The following is a 17,441-nucleotide window of genomic DNA, read 5'->3' as shown; positions in this document are numbered from 1 at the left end:
GACACTGTCCATTCCGTTCAAATGCTCTTCCAAGTCCTTTGCTGTCTCTGACAGAATTAACATGTCATCGGCGAACCTCAAAGTTTTTACTTCTTCTCCATGAATTTTAATACCTACACCGAATTTTTCTTTTGTTTCCTTTACTGCTTGCTCAATATACAGATTGAATAACATCAGGGAGAGGTTACAACCCTGTCTCACTCCTTTCCCAACCACTGCTTCCCTTTCATGCCCTCGACTCTTATAACTGCCATCTGGTTTCTGTACAAATTGTAAATAGCCTTTCGCTCCCTGTATTTTACCCCTGCCACCTTCATAATTTGAAAGAGAGTATTCCAGTTAACGTTGTCAAAAGCTTTCTCTAAGTCTACATATGCTAGAAACGTAAGTTTGCCTTTCCTTAATGTTTCCTCTAAGATAAGTCGTAAGGTTAGTATTGCCTCACATGTTCCAACATTTCTACGGAATCCAAACTGATCTTCCCCGAGGTCCGCTTCTACCAGTTTTTCCATTCGTCTGTAAAGAATTCACGTTGGTATTTTGCAGCTGTGGCTTATTAAACTGATAGTTCGGTAATTTTCACATCTGTTAACACCTGCTTTATTTGGGATTGGAATTATTATATTCTTCTTGAAGTCTGTGGGTATTTCGACTGTCTCATACATCTTGCTCACCAGATGGTAGAGTTTTGTCATGACTGGTTCTCCCAAGGCCATCAGTAGTTCTAATGGAATGTTGTCTACTCCCGGGGCCTTGTTTCGACTCAGGTCTTTCAGTGCTCTGTCAAACTCTTCACGCAGTATCTTATCTCCCATTTCATCTTCATCTACATCCTCTTCCATTTCCATAATATTGTCCTCAAGTACATCGCCCTTGTATAAACCCTCTATATACTCCTTCCACCTTTCTGCCTTCCCTTCTTTGCTTAGAACTGGGTTTCCATCTGAGCTCTTGATATTCATACAAGTCGTTCTCTTATCTCCAAAGGTCTCTTTAATTTTCCTGTAGGCAGTATCTATCTTACCCCTAGTGAGACAAGCCTCTACATCCTTACATTTGTCCTCTAGCCATCCCTGCTTAGCTATTTTGCACTTCCTGTCGATCTCATTTTTTAGACGTTTGTATTCCTTTTTGCCTGCTTCATTTACTGCATTTTTATATTTTCTCCTTTCATCAATTAAATTCAATATTTCTTCTGTTACCCAAGGATTTCTATTAGCCCTCATCTTTTTACCTACTTGATCCTCTGCTGCCTTCACTACTTCATCCCTCAGAGCTACCCATTCTTCATCTACTGTATTTCTTTCCCCCATTCCTGTCAATTGTTCCCTTATGCTCTTCCTGAAACTCTCTACAACCTCTGGTTCTTTCAGTTTATCCAGGTCCCATCTCCTTAAATTCCCACCTTTTTGCAGTTTCTTCAGTTTCAATCTGCAGTTCATAACCAGTAGATTGTGGTCAGAATCCACATCTGTCCCTGGAAATGTCTTACAATTTAAAACCTGGTTCCTAAATCTCTGTCTTACCATTATATAATCTATCTGATACCTTTAGTATCTCCAGGATTCTTCCAGGTATACAACCTTCTTTTATGATTGTTGAACCAAGTGTTAGCTATGATTAATGTGTTGTGGAACAATGGCCACATCACCAAATACATCCATCAACTTCCATTGTAAGCAAATGTCTTGCAATAACATGCTGAAATTTGGAGATATATATCATTATGGTCTACCTATGCAGTGTGTGAAATTTGGCTTGGAAACCTTTTGTCCCTTTTGTGCTACCACACTTCGAAAATCCATGTTTTTCAGGTAATTTTTCAAATTTTTGTATTATCATGTGCAGGTAACTTAGTTTTTGTGCCTGATATGGGCATGATGAGTTCTCTCTCTCTCTCTCTCTCTCTCTCTCTCTCTCTCTCTCTCTCTCTCTCTCTGTGTGTGTGTGTGTGTGTGTGTGTGTGTGTGTGTGTGTGTGTGTGTGTGTGTGTGTGTGTGTGTAGGCCACATTAAGCTTACCACAAAAAATTTATACCCTTTTTGAGTGAATTATATTTGGCATAGAGGGCACCTACGATATGTACCTTTTAACGTATTACATTTTTCTAATCACATTTTGGAATTTATTTTCCCTCAGAAATATGTTGTTGGTGTTTCGATTCATGGAGTGTTTTCTCTAAATGGATGTTACTGGGTTGTAAAAATTTCATTGGACTGTGTGGAATAGTTCCAAAGTTATTAAGACCTGAAATTGGATCTGAAGATAGATTGCCAAATGCGGGTTGCAATGTCCAGGTCACGCCACCTTCTTTCACAAGGGGGAACTAATACTTTGTACACAAGTGTTCCACACATGGTAGAATTAGTGTACTGAATTTCAGTCAAATCTGAGACTACGAGCTGGAGCCCCTGGTTGAACTGACTTGGAATCACCCATATTGCCGTCTCAGTGGAAGAGCATTTGTGAAATCCTATGATACTGCTTTATCATCTCACAACCAAACTGCTGCCTTCCAACCTTGTATAGACCACAGGCTATGCTACAGATCAGTATGACACCACAACTAAGATGTCGTATTCACATTTGTTGGCTTTCTCAACTTGGAACCAAACTTTCACTTTATCTTGTATCTCAGACTACATTCCTGTGTTTGTTGTCACAAAGCGGATTCCAAGAAATTATATAAATAAAGAATAATTGTCAGTTTTCTATTTGCTCACATAAGTCGTTTCACGTCATATATTGTTACAGGACAAAGCCGATATCTGCTATCAATAGATTCAGTTAACCTCATCTATCAGTTTAATTACTATTATGTGCTTTATTATTGTAGGGCGTTTGAATCATATTTGAAGGCTTTTTAAGTTTTATGCTAGCTACTAAATGTGACTTCATTTAAATTACGAGACTACATTAAGTAATTTTATGTTTTCAAAACACATTTTAGTTAATTCCTGTATCAATATGACACTGAAAACAGTAGTAAATGATGATAGCAGTAACTGTCTCCTAATAAGCCACCCCAATGTATAATAATACAAAATGTATAATAATACAAAAAATGTCTGCTTGTGTCTGTGTATGTGCGGATGGATATGTGTGTGTGTGCGCGAGTGTATACCTGTCCTTTTTTCCCCTTAAGGTAAGTCTTTCCGCTCCTGGGATTGGAATGACTCCTTACCCTCTCCCTTAAAACCCACATCCTTTCGTCTTTCCCCCTCCTTCCGTCTTTCCTAACGAAGCAACCGTTTGTTGCGAAAGCTTGAATTTTGTGTGTATGTTTGTGTTTGTTTGTGTGTCTATCGACCTGCCAGCGTTAGTTTGTGTGTCTATCGACCTGCCAGCGCTTTTGTTTGGTAAGTCTCATCATCTTTGTTTTTAGATATAAAACCCATATTTTGATTTTTAGAAGAAAACACATTTACACATTTGATTTTGTTCCCAGTGGTATCTTTCCGTATATTTTCTGAACTATGTAGACAAAAATATTTTGGGCCATGAAAGTATTGCTGAAATGCTATGCTAGTTTTTTTTACCCCAAATTGCTGGTATTGGGTATGCACATAATATGTGAGCCTGGGATAGTGCGGACTTATACAAAGGCAGCCAGATTTAAATGTAAGCAAATGAGAACTTTGTCTGCCTGAGGGTAGAGAAGAGCAGTGGAGCATAGCCCCAATCCCTCTGGCAGTCTACACTCATTATTTGTGCTTCTGTGAAAGGAAAACTGACATGTTGGCATACGAGTCACAGATCCTTTCTGGTGTCATAGTTGTGTTAAAGGCGTTTGATGCATCAGCATTATTCTCTTCAGTACCTAAATAAGAAAAGAACAACACACAATGGAAAGCAAAGGGGAAATACACAAAGTGTGTGCAGTGGCTTCTGCACCATTTTGAGTAAAATAGTTTTGTAGTGATGTCTTCGACCACCACAATTCACATCACAACAATTAAAACGCCTTTTTAAAATCTGCATAAAATCATCAGTATTGTATACAACAAGGAAGACAAATGACAGAAAGTAAGTGGTAGTTCATATGTCAGGGTTTGTGTTATTAACAAGAGATACAGAGTTATTGTTGAGTGAAGGAATGTACTACATATGACTACATTTTTATTGCAATCAACCAAAGTTGCTAGAAGTGAATCTTCTCTTTCTGTACTTTAAAGTGAAAATATTCAGCTGGGTGTAATCTGTGAAAGTTATGTGATGATAAAACAACTTATATACTGTTCAGAAGTAATGGTTTTCCTCAAGATGCCAGGAATCGAACCCATGACCCAGTGATTTAGCTGCAGCCATGCTAGCCACTTGAACGCGAGCTGCGGACTAGTTACAGGGTGACAGTTATTGAACTATATGAAATAAAATTGTTGTAAGTTCTGACCAGTTTGCATAAAGATGTTCAAACTGCATGGTTGGCGGCAGGGCATAATGGGAATTGGTATAAGCATGCACATCTCTCTTATTGTTGTCGAATATTTGCATTTGAAAATTGTTATTGTACTGCATGTGTGAGCTTATAGCACTAGCGAAGGTCTACTATGCGAGCAATAATAGACCAATTGCGGCTCAAAGGAAGTTTGCAGCAGAGTTGAAGATGAAGACAACCAGTCCGAGTGAGCTAACAAACAAGAATTTGATTTGTAAGTTTGAAGGAACGGGTAGTGTCTGTGATGACAGTGTTGGCGGTTGATTGTCCAAAAAGGGTGAAAACATCAAGAAGACATGCGCTGTGTTTCAAATCAGTGCCAGGAAATCAATTGAACAAACTGCACAACAGGTGGGAATTAACTGGCAGATACTGCAACAAGTTGTTGTTGCTGACCTGCATCTCATCCTATACAAAATTCAAAGCCATCAGCCATTAATCCCAGGGCCATGGAACAGTGGTTGTATTACACCAACACTGTTGTCCATGTAATTGACGAACAGGACTTTGATGTGAATATGGTCTGGTTTAACGACAAAGTCCATTTTCATTTGGATGGATTCATCAGTTACCAAAATTGGCACATTTAGGGCACTGTGATCTAGAAGTCTCTTCACCGACAGCGGGTGACAGTGTGTTGTTCAGTGTTCAGTCACGAAATAATTGGTGTGATATTTCTTGATAGTACTGTGACTGCCAAGTGGTACATGAAGGTTTTGGAAAATGATTTCATCCCCATTATCCAAAGTGACCATGACTTCAACAAAATGCGGTTCATGCAAGACTGAACTTGACCCCATCAAAGCAGGAGTGTGTTTGATGTCTTGGAGGAGCAGTTTGGGGACTGCATTCTGGCTCTGCGGTACCTAGAGACAACTGGGCCATATTCGCCTTGGTATTTAGTCTGTAGCAGAATGGACGGGGACTCCTTTCTACCTAAAAAGCCTCAGTTTTTTGTTCAACATCTTGAGGATAAGTTCGGGGAAGTGACAGAACTGTCCAAGATGAGAAGCGGTGCAGTCTTGATTCAGACACCATCCCCAGCCCAATCCAGGGTGTTACTCACTTGTGACCAGCTGGGTGATATTCTTGTTTCTGTCGCTCCCCATTAAAGCTTCAGCATGGTCCAGGGGATTATTTTCCATTGCGACCTCCTCTTGCAGTTGCATGACGAGCTCCACGCCAATCTAGAACGGTGGGGTGTTCATTTCATCCAGTGCGTTTACAGGGGACTCAAAGACAACTGTGCCTTCATCTTGGCCTTTGAGAGTGATTCATTGCATGAAAAAGTCAAGGCGATGGTTTACCGCTGTGATGTAAAAGCGTACGTCCCTCCCTCTATGCGGTGCTTTAAGTGCTGGAAATTTCGGCACATGTCTTCCCGCTGCACTTCCAACACTGCATTTCGAGAATGCAGATGTCCACCGCATCCAGATACTCCCTGTGCGCCTCCTCCCACTTTCATCAACTGCAGAGAGCAGCACTCCCCCCTACTTGCCAGGCTGCTCAGTACTCCAAAAGAAATGGAAAATCGTGGAGTACAAGACCCTGGACCGGTTGACTTACCAAGAGGCTAAACATAAACTTCAATGATTACACCCCGTTTGGTTGATATCCACGTACGCTACCATCACCATCACAAGTACCAGTCGTTCTACACTCTGTGCCATGAATAGTGGGCTCTCCAGACCTCCAGATCACATCTGCCCTCTTGGTTGTAGGGGGGAAAATCTCCTGCTGTTGCTCCCAAATTACCTCCTTCGGGAGCAAGGCCCCCCTAAATGTAGGGGACATTAGTCCCCACCCCCAGCTGGAGAAGCAACAGCCTCCTCTTGATCTTCTCATGCAGAAGGGGTCCCTTGGGGCCTTCTCTCCTATGGTCTCCACTAATGCCACAGCGGACACTCACCAGTAGCTCAAGGAGCCAAAAGCTGCTGGACGAAGAGCTTCATGGTCTTCCTCTGTGCCTGAAGCTGCTTTGGAGAAATCACCCCAGCAAGTCCATAAAAAGAAGTGAGAGAGCAAGCAAACTTAGTAGTAGTCTGCTAAGAAACAGGATGGTCTGGTGGCCCCACTACCACCACTCAATATAAATTCTGCATCTGAGGCTGCGGTGGAGATCTTACCATCCACTGCGGACCTGGATCTCACTGATGCCTCATCCACCATAGAAATGGCTACAAATACTTACTTGGTGGCAGCAGGTGACCCTGAGGCATAACCTGCCTCCTTTACACCTTTCATGCCTTCCCACTGTCACAATATCATCATCCTCCAGTGGAATAGCGGTGGTTTTTTCACCACCTGGCTGAGCTACGGCAACTGTTAAGCTTTACACTTGCTTCCTGCATTGCCCTCCAGGAAACCTGGTTCCCAGAATGCGGACCCCTGCTCTTCGCAGCTATAGGGGATATTACAAGAATCATAGCGACTACAATTGTCAGGTGGAATTTGTGTCCTGAACTCAGTATGCAGTAAACCTGTACCCCTTCAAATTCCTCCTGAAGATATGGCTGTCAAGATAAGAACGATGCAGGAAATAACTGTCTGCAACGTATATCTTCCTCCAGATTGTTCAGTACCCCTGAACACGTTGACTGCACTGATTCATCAACCCCCTAAGCATTTCCTACTTTTGGGTGATTTTAATGCCCATAACCATTGTGGGGTGGCACTGTGCTTACTGGTAGAGATGTCAAAACTTTCCTGTCTCAACTCGACCTCTGCCTTTTAAATACTGGGGCCCCTGCACTTTTCAGTGTGGTTCATGGCATTCACTCGGCATTGATTATCCTTCAGCAGCCCAGGACTTCTCCTATCTGCTCACTGGAGGGCCCGCGATGATTTGTGTGGTAGTTATCACTCCCCCATCTTCTTGTCACTCCCCCAGTGCCATTGCCCTGGACGTATACCAAGATGGGCTTTAAACAAGGCAGGGAAGCTTACACCTCTGCTGTCACTGCTGAATCTCCCCCACATGATACCATTGATGTGGTAGTTGAGCAGGTCACTGGAACGATCATTTCTGCGGCGGAAAAAACAATCCCTTGTTCTTTAGGGTGCCACCAGCGAAAGTCAGTACCTTGGTGGTCGCCAGAAATTGCCAAGGCCATTAAAAAGCGTCGGCGAGCTCTACAGCAATATAAGTGGCATCCTTCTCTAGAGCACCTTGGTTTTTAACAGTTCTGTGCCCGCGTTTGTCAGCTTATAAAAAGATGGAAACAGGCATGTTGGAGGAGGTACATCTTGACCATTTGGTGCCATACATACCCTTCCCAAGTCTGGATGAAGATCAAACTTGTTTGTGGGTACCAGACCCCGACAGGTGTTACTGGCATTAACATCACAATGGTGTGTTTTCTACCAACGCAAATGCAATTGCCGAGCACTTTGCTGAGCATTATGCTTGAACCTCCGCGTTAGAGTATTATTCCCTCAAACAGTGGATGGAAAGGAAAGCCCTCTCATTCACTGAACATCACAGTGAACCCTATAACACTCCGTTTACAGATAGGGAGCTCTTCAGCGTTCTTGCACATTGCCCGGACACAACTTCTGGGGGGGAATGAGATCCATAGTCTGATGATCAAACATCTCTCATCTGACTACAAGCGACATCTCTTCATCATCAACTGGATCTGGTGCGATGGCGTCTTTCCATCACAATGGTGGGAGAGCGCCATCATTCCAGTGCTCAAACCCAGGGGGAGGGGGGAAAAAACTGCTTGATGTTGATAGCTATCGGCCCATCAGCTTCACCAACATTCTTTGTAAGCTGTTAGAATGTATGGTAAGGCAGCAGTTGTGTTGGATCCTGGAGTCACTTGGACTACTGGCTGCATGCCTGGGCGGTTTCTGCCAGGGTCGATCTACCGGTGATAATTTAGTATCCCTCGAGTCCGCAATCCGGATAGCTTTTTTGAGACGCCAACACCTGTTTGCCGTCAGTTTTGAGTTACGAAAAGCTTACGACACGACCTGGCGACATAATATCCTTGCTGCATTATATGAGTGAGGTCACTGGGGCCCGTTCCCGATTTTTATCCAGAACTTCTTGTCGCTCCGTACTTTCTGTGTCGAAGTTGTGTTTCTGACAGTTCCTCCCCCCCCCCCCCCCTTTCCCCCTACCCCTGGCCAGAAGAATGAGGTTCCACATTGCTCTGTATTTAGTGTATCTCTATTTTTAGTGGTCATTAATGGTCTAGCAGCAGCTGACTTCTGCATTTCGTATTGCTCTCCTCCAGTACTGGTGTTGTTGAGCGGCACCTACAGGTTGCCATCCACAAGACACAGTCATGGGCTCTAGCCCACAGCTACCAGTTTTCAGCCGCAAAGTTGTGTGTTATGAACTTCTGTCAGCATCATACTGTTCATCTGCAACCAGAACTTTTCCTTAATGATGATCCACTCACTGTAGTGGAGACATATTGATTCTTAGGATTTGTTTTCGACACCCGATTGACATGCCTTCCTCATCTTCATCAGCTGAAGCAGGAATGCTGGCAGCACCTCAATGCCCTCCGCTGCCTGAGCAATACAAACTCGGGTGCAGATCGCTCTGTGCTGCTGTAGGTCTACAAAGCTGATGGCTATATGTCGTGCTCTTTAGTACCTCCGTTCATGTCCTGGGGAGTTGTTTCTTCTGTGTACTGACTCCTTGAGCAGCCTACAGGCTATCGACCAATGCTATCTTTATCATACTTTGGTAATGACCATCAAGGAGTCCATCTATGCCCTGGAAGGGTCCAGTCTTTCAGTGGTGTTTGTGTGGACCCCAGGTCATGTTGGAATCCCAGGCAACGAACTTGCTGACAGGCTGGCCAAACAGGCTATGCGGAAACTGCTTATGGAGATCGGTTTCTCTGCAACTGGCCTGCATTCAGTACTCCGCCGCCAGGTTTTGTGGCTTTGAGAGTCGAAATGGTATAACCTCAGCACGCACAACAAACTGCGTGCCATTAAGTAGACTACAAATGTGTGGCATTCCTTCACGCAGCCCTCTCGCAGGGACTGTGTGGTTCTCTGCTGGCTCTGCATTGGCCATGCTTGAGTAACACACAGCTATCTCCTGCACCGTGATGACCCACATCAGTGTCAGTGCGGCACCCGGCTGACAGTGGCCCATATTGTGGTGAGCTGTCCTCCTTTGGCTGCCCTGCTACGGACTCTTCAGTTGCCAGACTCGTTGCCATTAATTTTAGCTGACAACGCCTCATCGGCTAATTTATTTTTAAGTTTTATCATTCTATGTAAGTTTTAGTGCATTTCCTTTATCCTTTTGAGTTCCCGACTCTAATGCTTTTAACGCGGATGTTTTTAAGTGTCGCAGAGTGGCTGGCTTTTCCTTTTTATTGTCATGGTTGGCCAGCCACAGGCATCTGCTCTCTTGTTTTTACCCCTTCTAACTGTTTCTTGCTTTTCTCTGTGGTTTTCTTTTCCTGTTTTGTCCATGGTAGTGTTGGTTGTCCTTCTGTTGTTCCTCTTGTTATTGTTCTATACGTCTCCTTTATTGTCTTCTTTCCATTGTGTAATTATTTTACTGGCAACAAGGGACCGATGACGTTGTAGTTTGGTACCCCCTCCCCTCTCTTCAACCAACCAACCAACCAACCAACCAACCAAGCATCTGATGAATGTATCTCCAACATTCATGCGTCATGAATTTTCAGTTCTTGTACCCCACATATTTTCAGCACCTGCATCATGTGTTTTGCAAAGTATGTACCCTTACCACTTTAGAATCAAAGTAGCTCATAATATTGAGAGATTACATCACTGTTCAGAAGGATCAATAGCTAAGTGTCTTGCCTCCATATTAGGACTGCTGAGGGGAGAGGAGCAGTGAGAGGAATGCAGTGGATCTTAGCAGGCAACAGGGAGAACTAGGGGTGCTTTACAGATTATTTGGCTCTTTCTGTTGTAAAGTAAGCATCTTCTGTAATGCCATAGTCAACAGAGATTATCATCTGTGTCATGAAACAAAAATACAATGATTTTCAAATCTACACAGTTAGATGTAGCCATCTGATTTGATGAACAAAAAGAAAGATTCTAGCCACTAAATCCTCCACTTTTTAATTTTGGTGTTTGGGGAGGAAAGGTCAATATTTTACATAGTGATAGTATAAGTAATTCTGAACAAAAAACTGTTATATGAACATTCATCTGCAAAAGTTTCATTAGGGAGGTATGGGTATTGAAAGGAACTTCAATTCTGCAAAACTGATGTGCACAACATGGATGTTTACATAGTACAATTGGACTGTAACGTGATTTTCTTGAAAACAATGTTACAGAGAAGTACAGTTATGTTACATAACGTTTATTTCCTTTGCATTTAGTACATAATGCATTACAACATGCATGTTAAATGTATTCAGCTGAAAAAGACGTACCATGTCTTTTACGAACAGCTTTAATACTGTTCACAGAACAGGTTCATATGTCCAACCATGAACATAAATGCACTTTTGCGCTCTAGCGTTTACATGTTGTGTTGGTTGTGCAGTTGCATGTGATTGGTTGCTAATCAGTTCAGCAGCGTCCATGATGTGACAAAGCAGTTCATCTCGTGTGTTTACTGTCACTTTATGTGCCTCTGATTTCATCCAACTCCATAAACAGAAATCTGGGGGTGTAAGGTCAGGTGATCTTGGAGGCCAGTTGAGACGGTCTCTCACACGTAAGATAACATGTCGAGGGGCACAGTCATGTTGCAAGTACATTCCAGTTCGCTTGGCTAAAGGAATGCCTTCCAGTAGTTCCACAAATGAATTTTCCAAAAAATGTGGGTACCCCTCTCCTGTCAATTGACGATTGGTAATAATGTACCTATCAAAAGCTTACCGATCATGCTGCACCAAACAATTATGGCAAAACTAACTTGGAAATTGCTATCCGCTGAAGCGTGTGTATTTTCCCGTGACCATCGATGATTTTTGCATGTGTTGTTTATTCCATGTCGTGAAAACTGGGATTCGTCAGTGAATAGTATGTATGGAAGCAAATGACTATTCTCAATTACCCAGTGACAGAATTGAAGTCATTGGGCAGCGTCGCCAATGTGGAGATTTTTGACATGCTGTATGTGAAGTGGATACAGGTTTTCTGCATGTAACATTTCCCATACAAGTGTCTGTGGGACATACATACACAGGGACATTCTTTGTATGCTTGTACTAGGACTTAGCTCAACACTTGCGATAATTTCTTACTGTTCTTGCAAAGTTTGTTGACGTGCATGCTCAGACAAAAAATGTCTACTTGGAAGAGAGCCTGTTGCACGCAAAGTGATAAACACCCTGCGATCAGGTAATCACAGAGTCGGAAAGCACCTGTGGTATTCTTTTCTTGCAGCGGTAGCACTACTGTCACAGAAGCCATAAACATACACCACATCTGCGTATTCCTCATTACTGTAGACATGTGGCATTATTAGCAAGGCTTATACGAACACAGTTAACACCGTACGCTACGCAGTTAACTGATCTGTCGCCAGTACACTACATAATGCGGCTTACAGGGCACAACTGCACAAACGACGAGTTATTGTACTATGTCACATGACCATAATACGTGGTAGGTTGCATAGTGTAAACATAGCATGTACCTGTGCATTGTTTGCAAGAAAATCACGTTACGGTCCAGTTGTATTGCATATACGTTCATGTTGTGCACATCAATTTTGCAGAATAAAAGTTCCGTCCAATACCCATACCTCCCTAACGAAGCATTTGTGAACCTATTTTCATATAACATTTTTTGTTCAGAATTACTTATACTATCACTGTATATATATCCACTGAAGCGTGTGTGTTTTCCCGTAACCATCGATGATATTTTTACGTGTGTTGTTTATTCCATGTTGTGAAAACTGGGATACAGGGTTAGTGGCGTAAGACGTAACACCCCATTTGATTCCCGGGGGCGATTGCACGTATCAACAAACGTGTTCGGCGAATCGTAGCCGACTATGGGGCACATACTTTGGTACATGCACAATAATCACAACGTTTATATTGACCGAGATAATGAGGCAAGTACATGTTTTTTTAGTGGGACGCTACACTTTTTTTAGCATCGTTCGAACGCTCTGGAAAATCCGCGTATAGTGATGTAACGCATGTTGCTATTGTGATTCCAACTTTGCTTAAAAGACGCTGGTAAGTATTGTACGATTGAAGGTCGAGGTGGTCAAAGTGGCTGCAGACTGTAAACACGCATCGTGCGACCCGCAGACCGAGTTGCCGTGCTCTTTGCAGCATGCACGGCCTACGCTATGTAGGTAAATCTTCATCCGCGCTCTTCATGATACACCATAGGTACAAGGGTGGCAAGTCACATTTCATATTTAACTGTGGCACATGCTAGCTAATTGCATATCAAAAGGGGATTATGAGAACTATGCCAAATGCATGGACATTCCCAGGCTGAAATGAATAGTTATTGTGTGAACATAGCAACCGCTTTGTCATGCAGTTTCTCATTTAAGCTTTGCCCTCTTCCTGCTTGCATTTCACACCTGACGGACAGTAAGCCACTGATAATGTTATTGATGGATGTGTCATGGGAAACTTTTCACCGGGTGACGCCTGAGTGTGTCTGTGGGGTAACAAAGTGTCTGCTCTGAAACCAGATAGTATTGGACGTTATAATTAGAGAGAATAAACATTTGATAAGATAATCATTTTATTCATTCATATGCTGACCACCTCCCACCAAATAATATGACAGAAGGACAACCTACGTGGTATACACATTGTCCACACATATTACATTTATACTTCAAGGATGTTACTGGTCATTGACACATATCATTTAATAATACATTGGTACCTATTGATAACCTTCACAATTCATAGTGTTGTTAACAAAACATGGCACTGTACTTTACTTAAGCATGTACTCAAACGGTTTACCCTCGACTGCAAGACACATCTGTAATCGACGTTCAAGAGAATGGGTAACAGATGAAAGGTCAGTGGATGATATGGCGGAGCAAGCTGTGACGATTCGGCGGTGCATGTCATTTGTCATTGTTGGGGCTTCGCGGTAGACCGCATCTTTCAGTGTTCCCCACAAAAAGAAATCAAGTGGAGTCAAATCCGGGGACCTGGCAGGCAATTGTACTGCAGCATTCCATCCAGTCCAATGGTCAGGAAATGTCTCGTTCAATATTTGACTTGAAACATGTGAGGAGTAAGCTGGGCAGCCGTCGTGTTGGAACCACATACACAGACGCTCATTGAGTGGTATCTCCTCTAGCAGAACGGGTAGAATGTTCCTAAGAAAGTCTCCATACTTATTTCCATTTAATACTCCTATAATGAAATAAGGTCTGACAATGTAATTTCCTACAATGCCGCACCACAAGTTGACGCGCCATGGCCTTTGGTGCTGTACCTGACGCAGCCAATGTGGGTTCTCAACTGCCCAGTAGTGCACGTTATGTAAATTTATTTTCCCGTGATTAGTGAATGTTGCTTCGTCAGTGAAGAGCACATGTTTGAAGAATGTACTATCATCTCGCAGGTGTCGCAGAGCAGACCGACAAAATTTGATACGACATTCGAAATCGCGTCTAGAGTGCATGATGGGGTGAAAGGTGATACGGGTGGAACTTATGCCGGAGCAGAATGCGCATGACACTCGTCTGGCTGACCCCACATTCCGTGGCAATACGTCACGTGCCACAATGAGGATCGATAAACTTCATGGCCAGAACAGCGTCTTCATAGTCTCTGTCGGTTGCACTCTTCTTCCTCCTCCTTTGTTTGCTGTTAAAGCTGCCTGTTTGCACTAGTGTAGTAATCACTCTTGCAATGGCCTGGCAAGTGGGACACCGACAATCAGGATACATATCCCTGTACCGCCATACAGTTTCGACAACATTCCTACGACATTCGCCATACAGAAGTAACATGTCTAACTTCTCCTGACTTTTGTCCATATCTAGATGTAATGTTCAAGCAGCAACTACGTCCGGATAGGAGACACACGTCCTACTGGTTCAAAGTCGCACGATCTACTAGTTGTTGTTCGACGCGCCTGCTTTCCGGGTCGCGCGAGGCGTGTTTACAGTCTGCAGTCGCTTCCGACCGCCTCAACCTTCAATCGCACAATATTTCCCAGTGTCTTTTAAGCAAAGTTTGAATCACAATAGCAACATGCGTTACATCACTATACATGTCTTTTCCAGAGCGTTCGAATGATGCTAAAAAAGTTGTAGCATCCCATTTAAAAAACATTTACTTGCTTCACTATCTCGGTCAATATAAACGTTGTGATTATTGTGCATGTACCAACGTATGTGCCCCATAGTCCGCTATGATTCACCGAAAACCGCATGCCGATACGTGCAATCGCCTCTGGAATAGAGGGGGTGTTACGTGACTCAACCTGTGTGTGTATGTATGCTGAAAAAACTGTTTGCTGTAGTCTTACCAAATTCAGTATCCATTGTGTTTATCACAGTAGTGATAATGAATCAGTCTTGAGATTTCTTTTCCTCTTTTTTTAAAAAAATATGAAACCCATGTTTGCTTGCAAGGCAATGAGAGGCTTTGACATTCAGTTGCAGTGCCAGTACGGGCTGCTATCTGGACGTAGTTCATCAGCCAGCTCCCTCCATTCCCAACTGAGAGTTCAGTGAATGACAAAAAATGTACAAGAGTGCCTCAATATAGCAAAAAAATTTATATTTGTAGCAGAACGATAAACTATTCCTAATTTGTTTTCCTTACTCAGTAACCTTCATCTTTTCATAAATAGTTATGTATTCATTCCACAGAAACTTATTAGAACTAGGGTGTCTTTCAGTAGGCATACTTAACTATCAAATCTGCTCTCCAACATGTTTCTAATCAATTAATTCATTAGTTTAGTCTCCCTTTAGATTTACAAATCCTTAGTAAAGAAAAAGGACCCAGTAGATTCTGTAGATATGTGTAAATAATTTCCAGTAGTGGCATTAAATAGGTACTTGGGCACTACAGTAAACTTCTGCATCTTGTTTGTTAGGTAAACAGCATCAAAAAGTCACTGATTACTGTTGAGTGTAGTCATAGATTGCTGTGTGCTGAAGGGGTAGGCTGTGCAGTTGGATATGGTGTTCTCAAAAAAGCCTTTTATCTGTGCGTATGAGTACTGTTTTGTTTTGCTTCTAGAGCACCAACACTACTTGGTTGCATTAATAAACTATGCAGTTTAACAAAGTGACTAGATGTTGTTACATTCAAAGATTTTGCTTTCCAATTCGAGTCTGACTGCTTCCTCAAGTGAACAGCCATAATTTTTCTGCCTGATCATTTAGCTTCAGTAAAATTTAGGACTGGTTATAACTGCTCCTATATTTCACTGTCTCTGTCCATTGTGTTTTGATCCATACCATTAAGTTAAAAGTATGACTTCAGCAGTAAATTGTCACCCTTCAGTGACATATGAAGGTAATCCCAAAAGTAAGGTCTCCTACTTTTGTAGAAGTACATAGACCTCTTTATTTCTACAATGGTTTACATCAATTTACAGCTTGAACATTGAGCTATTTTTCAACATAATTACCATTTCTGTCGATGCATTTTTGTAGAAGCTGTTGCAGTTTTTGTATGCCCATGTCATACCAGCTCACTGCCATGCTGTTCAGAAAGTTATGAACCTCTTCTTTAATCTCATCATTGGAGCTGAATCGCAGGGACCACAATTAATGCTGACAGGTACTGTGAGACTCTGATAAAACTCAAACGGGCAATTCAGAGCCACAGAAGAGGAATTTTGAGCAAGGGCGTACACATTCTCCGTGACAACGCTCGCCCATACATCGCTCGGCAAAGTTGTTCTCCCACAACAGTTTCAGAGGAACATAATCACCTACCTTCCCTATAGTCCTGACTTGGCACCCAGTGACTATCACCTGTTCCCTAGGTTAAAAGAAAATTTGGCCAGAAAGCGATTCAGCTCCGACGACACGGTGAAAGAAGAGGTTCATAACTTTATGAACAGCATGGTGGCAAGCTGGTATGACACGGGCATACAAAAACTGCCACAGCTTCTACAAAAATGCGTCAACAGTAAGGGGGATTATGTCGAAAAATAGCTAAATGTTCAAACTGTAAACTGATGTAAACCATTGTAGAAGTAAACAGGTCTATGTACTTATAAAAAAATAGCAGACCTTACTTTTGGGATTACCCTCGTATTATTGGAAGCATAATTTATCATTTCTAGATGATGAAGTTACCTTTATATTGTGTTTAAAGATGAAGAGGAAACTATACTGCCAGCACATTGTCCATTTTGGATTTTTTGTGTAAAAGAAACAAGAATACAGGCTTATATGATTTAACTACACTGGTAAAACTTCTGAGTATATTCCAGGAGACTCGGTGGGTTATTAAAATTACTGGAAAGGACACCTATTTGCTTACAGTATCTGAAAGGATTTAACAGTAATAAATACTCAAGGACTTATTAAAGAACACAAGTAAGAAAAACGAACATTAATGTGCTAAATTCTACTACATATGAACCAATATCTAAATTCTAACAAAGAGATAGAGGGGCTGGCCAGTACTTACCTCAGCTCAGTACAGCCGATAGATACACATAAAACAGAACTGAAAATTTACATTCCTAGCTTTCGGAACTTTGTTCCTTCATCAGGGAGGAGAGAGGGGGAAAAAAGGGAAGAAGGGAAAGTGGATTCAGTTACTCACAACCCAGGTTATGAAGCAACAGGGAAAGGTAAACAGGGAGGGTAGCAAGGATGGAGGCATGGTTGTCAGAGGGAAGCCAAAGATATTCTACTGTAAGTACTGTGCCAGCTTCAAACCAAAGAGGATGCATACAGAATTAAAGAGGTATATAGTATAAAGATAAACACAACTATGTAGGATGAAAAGATGCGTGAATGGCTGAAGAGGAAAGGGAAAGAGGAGAAGACTGAAGAGTGAATGGGAGTGAGGTTGTTTAACGTAGGTTCAGTCCAGGGGGATGGCGGGATGAAAGG

At 42.3% G+C, this 17,441-nt stretch overlaps 1 protein-coding gene across 2 annotated transcripts in view; it reads left to right on the top strand.

Moving 5' to 3' along the window:
• The window catches only part of LOC126457881 (E3 ubiquitin-protein ligase ZNF598), a 92,813-nt gene that overhangs the window by 6,840 nt on the left and 68,532 nt on the right, over nt 1-17,441 (top strand). The gene's annotated exons all lie outside the window — the stretch shown is intronic.

This window comes from Schistocerca serialis, chromosome 2 (assembly GCF_023864345.2).
Source record: "Schistocerca serialis cubense isolate TAMUIC-IGC-003099 chromosome 2, iqSchSeri2.2, whole genome shotgun sequence".
NCBI classification, from domain to species: domain Eukaryota; kingdom Metazoa; phylum Arthropoda; class Insecta; order Orthoptera; family Acrididae; genus Schistocerca; species Schistocerca serialis.
Note: the sequence above shows the minus strand (reverse complement) of the source record. Positions and strands in the feature narration are given on the sequence as shown.